The sequence below is a fragment of the Watersipora subatra genome, chromosome 9 (assembly GCF_963576615.1).
Source record: "Watersipora subatra chromosome 9, tzWatSuba1.1, whole genome shotgun sequence".
Classification (NCBI taxonomy): Eukaryota; Metazoa; Bryozoa; class Gymnolaemata; order Cheilostomatida; family Watersiporidae; genus Watersipora; species Watersipora subatra.
This window is the reverse complement of record NC_088716.1, coordinates 2,982,770-2,995,198: the sequence shown is the minus strand read 5'-3', so window position 1 is coordinate 2,995,198 and position 12,429 is coordinate 2,982,770. Positions and strand designations below refer to the sequence as shown.

The following is a 12,429-nucleotide window of genomic DNA, read 5'->3' as shown; positions in this document are numbered from 1 at the left end:
ATCACCATTAGAAGGTGTGACTTGATATACAGGGTTCTATCACCATTAGGATGTGTGGCCTAATATACGGGGTCCTGTCAATATTAAACGGTGTGTCCTGATATACAGGGTCATTTCACCGTTAGGAGGTATGACCTGATATACAGGGTTCTATGACCATTAGGAGGTGTGGCCCGATATAGAGGGCTCTATCACCTTCAGGATGTGTGACCTGATATACTGGGTTCTATCAGCATTAGGAGGAGAGGCCCAAAATACAGGGTTCTATCCCCCTTAGGAGGTGTGGCCCGGTTTACGGGGTCCCATCACCATTAGAAGGTGAGGCCTGATATACTGAGTCCAATCACCATTACAAGGTGAGGCCTAATATACAGGGTCTTGTCGCCATTAGGAGGTGTGACTTGATGTACAGGGTTCTATCACCACTATTAAGTGTGACTTGATATACAGGGTTCTATCACCATTAGCAGGTGTGACCCGGTATACAGGGTCCAGTCACCATTAATATGTGTGGCCTGATATACAGGGTTGTATCACCATTAGGAGGTGAGGACTGATATACAAAGGGTGCATCACCGTTAGGACATGTGACCTGATTTTCAGGGTCCTATCACTGTGAGAAGGTGTAGCCTGATATACAGGGTTCTATCACTAACAGGAGGTGTGACCTGATATACAGCGTTCTATCACTATTAGGTTGTGAGGCCTAATATACAGCGTTGTAGCACCATTAGGAGGTCTTGCCCGGTATACAGGTTCCTACCACCATTAGGAGGTGTGACCTGATATACAGGGTCATATCACCATTAGGAGGTTTGACCTGATGTACAGAGTCCCATCACCATTAGAAGGTGTTGCCTGATATACAGGGTTGTATCACAATTAGGTGGGGGGTGGCCCGGTATACAGGGTTCAAGCACCATTTGGAGGTGAGACCTGATATACAGGGTCCTATCACCATTGGGAGGTTTGGCCCGGTATACAGGGTCCTATCACCATTAGGAGGGGTGGACTGATATGCAGGTCATATCACTATAAGAAGGTGTTGTCTGATATACAGGGTCCTATCACCAATATGAGGTGTGGCCCAATATGCAAGGTCATATCACCATTAGGAGGGGAGGCCGGATCTACCGGGTCCTATCATCATTAGGAGGTATGACCTGACATACAGAGTCCTATCACCATTAGGAAATGTGACCTGATATTCAGGGTCCTATCACCATTAGAAGGTGAGGCCTGATATACAGGGTTGTATCACCATTAGGAGGTGTGGCCCGGGATACAGGGTCATATCACCATTAGGAGGTGAAGCCTGGTATACATGGTCCTATCACCCTTACGAGCTATGGCATGATATACAGGGTCCTATCACCATTAGGACGTGTGGTCTGATATACTGGGCTCTATCACCATTATGAGATGGGACCTGATAGACAGGGTTCTATCACTATTAGGAGGTGTTGCCTGATATATAGGGTTGTATCACCATTAGGAGGTGTTGCCCGGTTTACAGGGTCTTATCACCATTAGAAGGTGAAGCCCGGTATACAGTGTCCTATCACCATTAGGAAGCGTGGCCTACTATTCAGGGTCCAATTACCATTAGGAGGTGAGGCCTGATTTACAGGGTCCTATCGACATTAGTAGGTGAGGCCTGATATATAGGGTTTTTTCAACATTAGAAGGTGAGACCTGATATACGGGGTCCTATCACCATTAAGAAGTGTGGCCCGGTATACAGGGTCCTATCACCATTAGTAGGTGTGGCCCAATATACAGGGTCGTATCACCATTAGGAGGTGTGACCTGACATACAGAGTCTTATCACCATTAGGAAATGTGACCTGATATTAAGGGTCTTATCACTATTAAGATGTGTGGCCTGATATACAGGGTCTTGTCATCATTGAACGGTTTGTCCTGATATACAGGGTTATATCACCACTAGGAAGTGTGGCCCGGCGTCCAGGGTATAATAATAATTGGTAAGTGTGGCCTGATATACGGAGTCAAATCACCATTACAAGGTGAGGCCTAATATACAGGGTCTTGTCGCCATTAGGAGGTGTGACCTGATATACAGAGTTCTATCACCATTATCAAGTGTGACCTGATATACAGCGTTCTATCACCATTAGGTGGTGTGGCCTGATATACAGGGTCGTATCACCATTAAGAGGTGTGGCCTGGTATACAGGGTCCAATTACCATAAGGAGGTTTGGCGTGGTATACAGGGTCCTACCACCATTAGGTGCTGTGGCCTGACATACAGAGTTGTATCAACATTAGGAGGTGAGGCCTGATATACAGGGTGTTATCACCATTAGGTGGTGTGGCCTGATATACAGTGTTGTATTACCATTAGGAGGTTTGGCCTGATATACAGGGTTTTATCACCATTAGGAGGTTTGGCCCGGTATACACGGTCATATCACCATTAGGAGGCAGGCCTGATATACAGGGTTGTATCACCACTAATAAGTCAGTCCTGAAATACAGGGTCCTATCACCATTAGGAGGTGAAGCCATGAATACCGGGTCAAATCACCATTAGAAGGTGTGGCCTGATATACAGGGTCTAATCACCCTTAGGAGGTAAAGCCTGATATACAGGGTCTTATCACCATTAGGATGGGAGGGCTGATATACAGGGTCCTATAACCATTAGGTGGTACGGCCCGATATACAGGGTTTTATCACCATTAGGAAGTGAGGCCTGATATACAGCGTCCTATCACCATTGGGTGGTGTGGCCTGATATACTGGGTTGTATCACCGTTAGGAGGGGAGGCCAGATATACAGCGTTCTATCACCATTAGGAGGTGTGGCCTGATATACAGATTTGTATCACCATTAGGAGGTGAGGCCCGATATACAGGGTTATATAACCATTAGGAGGTGTGGCCTGGTATACAGGGTCCTATCACCATTAGGAGGTGAAGCCTGATATACAGGGTCTTATCACCATTAGAAGGTGATGCCTGATATACAGGGTACTATAACCATTAGGTCGTATGGCCCGATATATAGGGTTGTAACACCATTAGGAGGTGAGGCCTGATATACGGCGTCCTATCACCATTGGGTGGTGTGGCCTGGTATACTGGGTTGTATCACCATTAGGAGGTGAGACCAGATACACAGCGTTCTATCACCATTAGGAGGTGTAGCCTGATATCCAAGGTTCAATCGGTATTAGGTGGTATGGCCTGATATACAGGGTTCCATCACCATTAATAGGTGAAGCCTGATATACAGGGTCATATCACCATTAGGAGGTGTGGCCTGATATACAGGGTCTAATCACCATTAGGAGGTGAAGCCTGTTATACAGGGTCTTATCACCATTAGGAGGTGTGGCCTGATATACAGGGTCTAATCACCATTAGGAGGTGAAGCCTGATATACAGGGTCTTATCACCATTAGGAGGTGAGGCCTGATATACAGGGTCATATAACCATTAGGTGGTATGGCCCGATATACAGAGTTGTATCATCATTAGGAGGTGAGGCCTGATATGCAGCGTCCTTTCACCAATGGGTGGTGTGGCCTGATATACTGGGTTGTATCACCATTAGGAGGTGAGGCTGGACATACAGGAATGAATCACCATTAGGAAGTGTGGCCCGGTATACAGGGCCCTACCACCATGAGGAGGTTGGGCCTGATATACAGGGTTGTTTCACCATTAGGAGGCGTGGCCTGGTATATAGGGTCCTATCACCATTAGAAGGTGAGACCTGATATACAGCGTTGTATCACCGTTAGGAGGTGTGGCCCGGTATACAGGGTCATATCACCATTAGGAGGTGTGGCCTGATATACAGGGTCTAATCACCATTAGGAGGTGAAGCCTGATATACAGGGTCTTATCACCATTAGGAGGTGAGGCCTGATATACAGGGTCATATAACCATTAGGTGGTATGGCGCGATATACAGAGTTGTATCATAATTAGGAGGTGAGGCCTGATATGCAGCGTCCTTTCACCAATGGGTGGTGTGGCCTGATATACTAAGTTGTATCACCATTAGGAGGTGAGGCCGGATATACAGGAATGAATCACCATTAGGAAGTGATGCCAGGTATACAGGGTCCTATCATCATTAGGAGGTATAACCTGACATACAGAGTCCTATCACCATTAGGAAATGTGACCTGATATTCAAGGTCCTATCACCATTAGAAGGTGAGGCCTGATATACAGGGTTGTATCGCCATTAGGAGGTGTGGCCCGGTATACAGGGTCATATCACCATTAGAAGGTGTGGCCTGATATACAGGGTCTAATCACCATTAAGAGGTGAAGCCTGATATACAGGGTCTTATCACCATTAGGAGGTGAGGCCTGTTATACTGGGTCATATAACCATTAGGTGGTATGGCCCGATATACAGAGTTGTATCATCATTAGGAGGTGAGGCCTGATATGCAGCGTCCTTTCACCAATGGGTGGTGTGGCCTGATATACTAGGTTGTATCACCATTAGGAGGTGAGGCCGGATATACAGGAATGAATCACCATTAGGAAGTGAGGCCCGGTATACAGGGCCCTACCATTATGAGGAGGTTGGGCCTGATATACAGGGTTGTTTCACCGTTAGGAGGTGTGGCCTGGTATACAGGGTCATATCACCATTAGGAGGTGTAGCCTGATATACAGGGTCCAATCACCATTAGGAGGTGAGGCCTGATATACAGGGTTCTATCACCATTAGGAGGTGAGTTTTGATATGCAGGGTCCTATCACCATTAGGAGGCATGGTCTGATATACGGGGCATTATGACCATTATGAGATGGGACCTGATATACAGGTTTCTGTCACTATTAGGAGGTGAGGTTTGATGTATAGGGTTGTATCACCATTAAGAGGTGTGGTCCGGTATACAGGGTCCTATCACCATGAGTAGGTGAAGCCCGGTATACAGGGTCCTATCACCATTTGGAGGTGTATCCTGATATGCAGGGTGCAATGACCATTAGGAGGTGAGGTCTGATATACAGGGTCCTATCAACATTAGGAGGTAAGGTATGATATACAAGGTCGTGTTACCATTAAACAGTGTTCCCTGATATACAGGGTCATTTCACCGTTAGGAGGTGTGATCTGATATACAGGGTTGTATCACCATTAGGGGGTGAGGCCTGATATATAGGGTTGTATCACCATTAGGAGATGTGACCTGATATTCAGGGTTCTATCACCATGAGAAGGTGTAGCCTGATATACAGGGTCCTATCACTATTATGAGGTGTGACCTGATATACAGCGTTCTATCACTATTAGGTGGTGAGGCCCGATATACAGCGTTGTATCACCATTAGGAGGTCTTGCCCGGTATACAGGTTCCTACCACCAATAGGAGGTGTGAGCTGATATGCAAGGTCATATAACCATTAGGAGGTTTGACCTGATGTACAGGGTTCTATCACCATTAGTAGGTGTTGCCTGATATACAGGGTTGTATCACCATTAGGTAGGGGTGGCCCGGTATACAGGGTTCAAGCACCATCAGGAGGTGAGACCTGATATACAGGGTCCTATCACCATTAGGAGGTGTGGCCCGGTATACAGGGTCCTTTCACCAATAGGAGGTGCGGACTGATATGCAGGGTCATATCACTATTAGAAGGTGTTGTTTGATATACAGGGTCCTATCACCATTATGAGGTGTGGCCCAATATGCAGGGTCCTATCACCATTAAGTTGGGAGGCCGGATCTACAGGGTCCTATCATCATTAGGAGGTATAACCTGACATACAGAGTCCTATCACCATTAGGAAATGTGACCTGATATTCAAGGTCCCATCACCATTAGAAGGTGAAGCCTGATATACAGGGTTGTATCGCCATTAGGAGGTGTGGCCCGGTATACAGGGTCATATCACCATTAGGAGGTGTGGCCTGATATACAGGGTCCAATAACCATTAGGAGGTGAAGCCTGATATACAGGGTCTTATCACCATTAGGAGGTGAGGCCTGATATACAGGGTCATATAACCATTAGGTGGCATGGCCCGATATACAGAGTTGTATCATCATTAGGAGGTGAGGCCTGATATGCAGCGTCCTTTCACCAATGGGTGGTGTGGCCTGATATACTGGGTTGTATCACCATTAGGAGGTGAGGCCGGATATACAGGAATGAATCACCATTAGGAAGTGGGGCCCGGTATACAGGGCCCTACCACCATGAGGAGGTTGGGCCTGATATACAGGGTTGTTTCACCATTAGGAGGTGTGGCCCGGTATATAGGGTCCTATCACCATTAGAAGGTGAGGCCTGATATACAGCGTTGTATCACCGTTAGGAGGTGTGGCCTGGTATACAGGGTCATATCACCATTAGGAGGTGTAGCCTGATATACAGGGTCCAATCACCATTAAGAGGTGAGGCCTGATATACAGGGTTCTATCACCATTAGGAGGTGAGGTTTGATATACAGGGTCCTATCACCATTAGGAGGCATGGTCTGATATACAGGGCTTCATGACCATTATGAGATGGGACCTGATATACAGGTTTCTATCAATATTAGGAGGTGAGGTTTGATGTATAGGGTCGTATCACCATTAAGAGGTGTTGTACGGTATACAGGGTCCTATCACCATTAGTAGGTGAAGCCCGGTATACAGGGTCCTATCACCATTTGGAGGTGTATCCTGATATGCAGGGTGCAATGACCATTAGGAGGTGTGGCCTGATATACAGGGTCCTATCACCATTAGTAGGTGAGGCCTGATATAAAGATATCTATCACCATTAGTAAATGAGGTTTGATATACAGGGTTTTATCACCATTAGGAGGTGAGGCCTGATCTACAGGGTCCTATGACTATTAAAATATGTGGCCTGATATAGAGGTTCCTATCACCATTAGGAGGTGAGGCCTGATCTACAGGGTTCAATAACTATTGTGAGGTGAGGGCTGATATACAGGGTCCTATTACTATTAATAGGTGAGGTCTGATATACAGGGTCCTATCACCATCAGTAGGTTTGGCCCGGTATACTGGGTCCTATCACCATTAGGAGGTGAAGCCTGGTATACAGGGTCCTATCACCATTACGAGCTATGGCATGATATACAGGGTCCAATCACAATTAGGAGGTGATGCCTGATATACAGTGTCCTATCACCATCAGTAGGTTTGGCCCGGTATACAGGGTCCTATCACCATTAGGAGGTGACGCCTAGTATACAGGGTCCTATCACCATTACGAGCTATGGCATGATATACAGGATCCAATCACAATTAGGAGGTGAGGCCTGATATACAGGGTCCTATCACCATTAGGAGGTGAGGCCTGATATACAGGATCCCATCACCATTAGGAGGTTAGGCCTGATATACAGGGTTGTATCACCATTAGTAGGTGTGGCCCGGTATGCCCGGTTCTATCACCATTTGTATGTGTGGCCTGATATACAGGGTCCTATCACCATCAGTAGGTTTGGCCCGGTATACAGGCTCCTATCACCATTAGGAGCCGAAGCCTGGTATACAGGGTCCTATCACCATTACGAGCTATGGCATGATATACATGGTCCAATCACAATTAGGAGGTGAGCCCTGATATCCAGGGTCCTATCACCAATAGTAGGTTTGTCCCGGTATACAGGGTCCTATCACCATTAGGAGGTGAAGCCTGGTATACAGGGTCCTATCACCATTACGAGCTATGGCATGATATACAGGGTCCAATCACAATTAGGAGGTGAGGCCTGATATTCAGGGTCCTATCACCATTAGGTGGTGAAGCCTGATATATAGGGTCCAATCACTATTAGGAGGTGAAGTTTGATATACCGGGTATTATTACCATTAGTAGGTGAGGCCTGATATACAAAGTTCTATCAACATTAGTAGGTGAGGGCTTATATACAAGGTTCTACCACTATTAGGAGCTGAGGCCTGATATATAGGCTCCTATCACCATTAGGAGGCGAGGCCTGATATACAGCGTTCTATCACCATTAGGAAGTGAGACCTGATATACAGGTTCCTATCACCATTAGGAGGTGTAGTCTGATATACAGTGCTTTATCACCATTTTGAGATAGTACATGATATACAGAGTCCTATCAAAATTAGGAGGTGAAGCCCGGAACACAGGGTCATATCACCATTAGGAGGCGTGGCCTGATATACAGGGTCAAATGACTATTAGGAGGTGCAGTTTGATATACAGGGTCCTATAAGCATTAGGAGGTGAGGCCCGGTATACAGGGTCCTATAACGATTATGAGGTGAAGCTCGGTATACAGGGTCCTATCACCATTAGGAGGTGTGGCCCCATATACAGGATCCAAGCACCCTTTGGAGGTGAGGCCTGATATACAGGTTTCTATCACCATTAGGAGGTGAAGCCTGATATGCAGCGGCCAATCGGCATCAGGAGTTTTGGCATGATGTACAGGGTTATAACACCATCAGTAAGCATTGCCTGATATACAGGATTATGTAACATTTAGGAGGTGTGGCCTGATAAACAAGGTTCTACCACCCTTAGGAGGCGCAGCCCGCTTCATGATGTTTCTTAATGATATTATAGCAAAGCTTGCTGTGTGTGAAATTGTACTCAACACTCTGAAGAATGGAGATTTGGGTGATGAGCAGATTTTTCCCCTCCCAGAGGCTTTTTACCCTGGCAGACAGTTATACGTTCAGTTCAATGTGGGGGATGATGGTTATGAGTTGAGAGTACATTCAAATTTTAATATGTGAATTGGTTGCTTGATATTGTCTTAAATGTATATAAACAAGCATAATTGATTATATCCGCTGTTATAGCCTTAGAAACATAAATATCTACCTTAAATCATGTTACAGAAATGCGTAAACGGGGAGTACCTGGCCAACCATGAACACAATAAAATCTAAGAAAGTTTGATTCATCAACCTAGCAGGCACAGCAATCTTCAGCTCAGTCAAACAGGTTCAAGGGGCCTACTATGTCAGCGATAACAGCTTCTTCTACAGGTAACTTAAGGATTTATTTACTCTTGCAACAAACATTTCGTTTTCCATTTTACCTGCTGTATAACAATTATGTAGAATGAATATTGATAATACAGCTTGACTAGTTCTATTCTAAGGTATATGTATGGCTGTTATGTGATCCTTTTTAATGTAAGATAATGAAATACCACTCAAAATTTAGGCATTTCTTTCTAAAGATTCTTTAGTTGTTACACAGTTTTGACAGAGTTTTCACACAATCCACACAGAGGTTAATAGACAGAAAGTAATAGCTAACAAAGATTAATAACTTTAAGCTTGTTTAGTATACAGTGAAAGGAGTTCTTTTACTTGTGACCTCACTCTAATTTATTAACACTTCCTTTTCTGTGACATAGAAAGATCTAGTGGTAGAAGGTCTAGGTCAATGTAAAGACCACCCAATCATGTTGTATTGTCTCTGGCGCAACTCAAAATTAACCTTTACATCATTATCAACAATTTAAAAATTTTTGTTGAAACTAAGACAGCTATAAAGTACCTGCAACCATTGTCAGTCTAAATATAACCTGTTTAACTCATCTAACTAACAGTCAATATAGACTACCATAACAATAAGGAATTGATAGAATATAGTACTTAGAAGTTGCTGGCAACAGTAATCTAAATTTTAGTAATTCTAAGACAGTTAAAAATATAGAAATCTTGTGGATACTAACATGTGACCACAGGCTCACGCATTAACTAGAAATTCACCAGTATGTGAGATGAGAATGTTTTTTGAAGTCATCCCACTTTTAATCCTTTATCCTAAATAACCATGGAAGGCTATCAAAAATATTGATTTAATAAAACACCTCGTCACTTTTTATATCATATTTTCAGTTCATCTTGTCAGTTTCATTTTGTCTTCCCAGTTTTAATTTGCTGTTTCAGTTTACGATTTCAGCGTCCTGTTCTGAGTTTACTGTTTGTGTGCGCTGTGCGTGGTTCAACTTGTCTTGCCGGTTTCAATGTGCTGCTTCTTGAGATGTATCAGTTACAGTTTGCTGTTTCAGTTTGTTGTTTCAGTTTATGTTGTCAATTTCAATTTGCTGTTTCAGTTTATCCTGTCAGTTTCAGTTTGCTGTTTCAGTTTATCCTGTCAGTTTCAGTTTGCTGTTTCAGTTTATCTCGTCAGTTTCAGTTTTCTGTTTCAACTTATTTGTAAGTTTCAATTTCTGTTTCAGTTTATCTTGTCAGTTTCAGTTTGCTGTTTCAGTTTATCTTGTCAATTTCAATTTGCTGTTTCAGTATATCTTGTCGGTTTCAGTTTGCGGTTTCAGTTCATCTTGTCAGTTTCAATTTACTGTTTCAATTTATTTTCTCAGTTTCAGTTTCCTGTTTCATTTTATCCTGTCAGTTTCAGTTTGCTGTTTCAGTTTATCTTGTCAGTTTCAATTTACTGTTTGAATTTATTTTCTCAGTTCAGTTTGCTGTTTCAGTTTATCTTGTCACTTTTAATTTCCTATTTTACTTTATCTTATCAGTTTAAATTTACTGTTTCAGTTTATATTGTCAGTTTCAGTTTGCTGTTTCAGTTTATCTTGTCAGTTTCAGTTTGTCGTTTCAGTTTTTCTTGTCAGTTTCAGTTTGCTGTTTCAGTTTATCTTGTCAGTTTCTGTTTGCTGTTCCAGTTTATCTTGTCAGTTTCAATTTGCTGTTTTAGTTTATCTTGTCAGTTTCAGTTTGCTGTTCCAGTTTATCTTGTCAGTTTCAGTTTGTCGTTCCAGTTTTTCTTGTCAGTTTCAGTTTGCTGTTTCAGTTTATCTTGTCAGTTTCTGTTTGCTGTTCCAGTTTATCTTGTCAGTTTCAATTTGCTGTTTTAGTTTATCTTGTCAGTTTCAGTTTGCTGTTTCAGTTTATCTTGTCAGTTTCAGTTTACTTTTTCAATTTATCTTGTCAATTTCAGTTTGTCGTTTCAGTTTATCTTGTCAGTTTCAGTTTGCTGTTTCAGTTCATCTCGTCAGTTTCAGTTTGCTGTTTCAGTTTATCTGGTCAGTTTCAATTTTTGTTTCAGTTAATGTTGTCAGTTTCAGTTTGCTGTTTCAGTTTATCTTGTCAGTTTCAGTTTACTTTTTCAATTTATCTTGTCAATTTCAGTTTGTCGTTTCAGTTTATCTTGTCAGTTTCAGTTTGTTGTTTCAGTTCATCTCGTCATTTTCCGTTTGCTGTTTCAGTTTATCTGGTCAGTTTCAATTTTTGTTTCAGTTAATCTTGTCAGTTTCAGTTTGCTGTTTCAGTTTATCTTGTCAGTTTCAATTTCCTGTTTCAGTTTATCTTGTCAGTTTCAGTTTGTCGTTTCAGTTTTTCTTGTCAGTTTCAGTTTGCTGTTTCAGTTTATCTTGTCAGTTTCAGTTTGCTGTTTCAGTTTATCTTGTCAGTTTCAATTTGCTGTTTTAGTTTATCTTGTCAGTTTCAGTTTGCTGTTTCAGTTTATCTTGTCAGTTTCAGTTTACTTTTTCAATTTATCTTGTCAATTTCAGTTATTCGTTTCAGTTTATCTTGTCAGTTTCAGTTTGCTGTTTCAGTTTATCTTGTCACTTTCAATTTCCTGTTTGTTTCTCTTGTCAGTTTCAGTTTGCTGTTTGAGTGTTCTGTGCCTAAATCAGTTTGAAGAATCATGTTCAATGTATCTTGCGCATTAGCTCAAGTTTGGTTTGGCAAGTAAAAAATGTTAATGCTTGTTTTAACCAAATCAATTTTTATGTTTAATCTATGGCTGTGCTTATGTTTTTAACTTCCTGACTTTTATTCTTAATCACTTCTTTTAGTGTAGAACAGGGTGGCCTTTTAGTTGGTCTCAGGGTCTTTTCCGAACAGTCTTTTGTCACAGGGTCTTTTGCAAGCTATTCTTACCAGTCTTTTCTTCAACCATTCGTTTTATGCCTAGTACAGTGTCTGCTCTAATCAGCAGTGACACATCTAGCTATCTATTCCTTGAATGTCTGATGGTCTGACAAGTTTCTGAAAGAGGTAAACATTAAACAGACTTCTTCTGCCTGGGCTCGGTGTTGGGGTAGAGTAGGTTGAGGTTTGGTGCAATGTGGATGAACAATTTGTCTATTCATTTTCTGCAGCATCAGCCTGAACTCGAGGGTGCGGTTAGCGGGACAGATACAGTGAAATCCTTAATACAGTCCTTTAGATACTAATTTTTTGACATACAACAGAAGGATTTGAGCAAACATTGTTCTCCACAAATGAAACAGTTTATAACATGCAACGCGCAACAGTTTTTGATCTATAATAACATCTTCGTAAAGTAAAAGTGAGAAAGAAAGTTAAAGCTATCAAATAACAGAAATACAAAATACAGTAAAACATGGATAACTCGTCTACAGAGAGCTCGAACACATGGTTAATTCGAACGGTTTCTTTGGTCCGTTCCCACGTAATGATAAATTGCTATAGAT

The 12,429-nt window shown here is 42.5% G+C and overlaps 1 pseudogene; it reads left to right on the top strand.

Annotated features, from left to right (window-relative positions):
• LOC137404200 (32 kDa beta-galactoside-binding lectin-like) overlaps nt 1-12,429 on the top strand; it is a 34,429-nt pseudogene that overhangs the window by 19,643 nt on the left and 2,357 nt on the right.